Source organism: Rhea americana, unplaced genomic scaffold, assembly GCF_003343005.1.
Source record: "Rhea americana isolate MKP2758 unplaced genomic scaffold, rheAme1 scaffold_50, whole genome shotgun sequence".
Taxonomy (NCBI): Eukaryota; Metazoa; Chordata; class Aves; order Rheiformes; family Rheidae; genus Rhea; species Rhea americana.
The window spans coordinates 1,976,995-1,978,829 of NW_028186646.1; the positions used below are offsets into that span (position 1 = coordinate 1,976,995).

General features: G+C 35.1%; 1 non-coding gene across 1 annotated transcript; it reads left to right on the forward strand.

Moving 5' to 3' along the window:
* Positions 1–785: 785 nt before the first annotated feature.
* On the forward strand, positions 786–858 carry TRNAK-UUU (transfer RNA lysine (anticodon UUU)). Its single transcript has one exon. It is a non-coding gene; the product is annotated as a tRNA-Lys (tRNA).
* The last annotated feature ends 977 nt before the right edge of the window (positions 859–1,835 follow it).

A 1,835-nucleotide genomic window follows, 5' to 3' on the forward strand; every position in this document is an offset into this window, starting at 1 on the left:
CAGAAAAAGACTTCTCTGAATGTGGATTTAGACCTCAAATAGGACTTAATGAAGTTTTTTGTATTTGCCTTCCTAGACATTCTAACAGTCAGTTGGGATTTTTAGAGAAACAGAATAGTTTAACTGAATATTGGAAATTAATGTGAATTAATACATACTATATTTGACATCTAGATTCTAAATATGTTCTAATAGCTATAATCATTCAGTCATAGAAATCAATGAGTGGCACATAACCAAAGCTCTCAGTCAAGTCACTAGCTCAAATTCTGGAATTCTTGTAGTAGAAATCAAGAATGAACTCATGACCCAATCCAGAACTCCTGGAATTACTCTTCTAAATATTTTGTAAATGAATTGCAGGGGGAAGGTTGCTGTGAAAAAGAATAATCAGTCTAGAYTATACAATATGGTTATCACTCATTAATAAGATTTTTATAATCTATTATCAGTATTCAACATATAAACTTTCAAGAAAATAATAAATTGAATGTGYCATATATATACATACTTACACACACTTATACATATATGAATGATATAATTATGCATTTCATCAACCAGAAGTTGATTTTTTTTATCTTTGTAAAAAGCAGACAGAAATAAAGCACTCTCCCAATTTTCTTACCATATATCATAATCCTATACAAAGTATCCRTCCATAACATAACAATAAAATTGAACTTTGATTCTTGTGATCACATCATATTTGTTTATTTAAAGGTCTGTTGTTACTCTTTAGACATAAACTAATTAAATTTTTGTTATATAAGAMTGTAGTAGAAGCCTGGATAGCTCAGTCGGGAGAGCATCAGACTTTTAATCTGAGGGTCCAGGGTTCAAGCCCCTGTTCAGGCGACATTCTTGCTGTTTTCTCAGTGCCTTCCCTGTTGCTCAACAAGTGCCACCCCCAAACCTGGACAATAGCAGGTGGATCCTTAGAGCTATAAACAGACTCTTTGGGGTAGAGGGGTAGTGTAGTGGTTACCACATCTGGTTTGCATACTGAAGGTCCTGGGTTCAAGCCCCAGTGGAACTAGCACCAGGAAATCTCTGGGAGGTTGGACTAGATGACCTCCAGAGGTCCCTTCCAGCCTTACTGACTCTGTGATATGTATGAAATTACAGTGCATCTAAATCTGATTTTATAAAACATTAAATAATACAAAAGAAATGAATAAAAACTAAATAAGATTCAGCTAAAAGAACAATATAAGTGTGCAAGTATGCTTTTTGGAGTAGTCTGATGTTGCTCAGACTGAAAATTTGGAATTCTCTGATACTACTTCTGTTTCCTTTTTAAGATATGGATTGTCCTATGATTGAGGTTAGGCAATAGCCGGTCAACTCCAAAATGATGTGGACTGATCCATCAAATGAATCAAGGTTGAAGCAAAACTATGTGAAAAATAACAGTGAAAACAAAATAGCTGAACTGCATCAATTTGGAATGGTATCTTATTTTATCCTGGTTGCTTGGTGGCTGTATTTCTCATCTTTTTCATTAAAACACCCTCGCCATAAAAGATGAAAAATATTCAATGAGAATGCAGAAAATTCACACCTAAATGCACATGCAGAAGACAGACATCAACTGTCTTTGCTTAGGTGAAAGTCATTAGGATTGTCACCTAAGACAGTGGAGGTGAAGGCTGAGTTTGCATGAACTGAAAGGAAAGATGAACTCAGACTAGATCAGATGCAGAGGCAAACTACTTAAATGAATGAGAGAATGGAATATCTATTATGAAAGTGTGAACTAGCAGTGCGTGACCTATTTAGTCTAGCAAAACAGAGGCTGAGAGAGGATAAGTCTGCTGTCTACAAAGCCATTG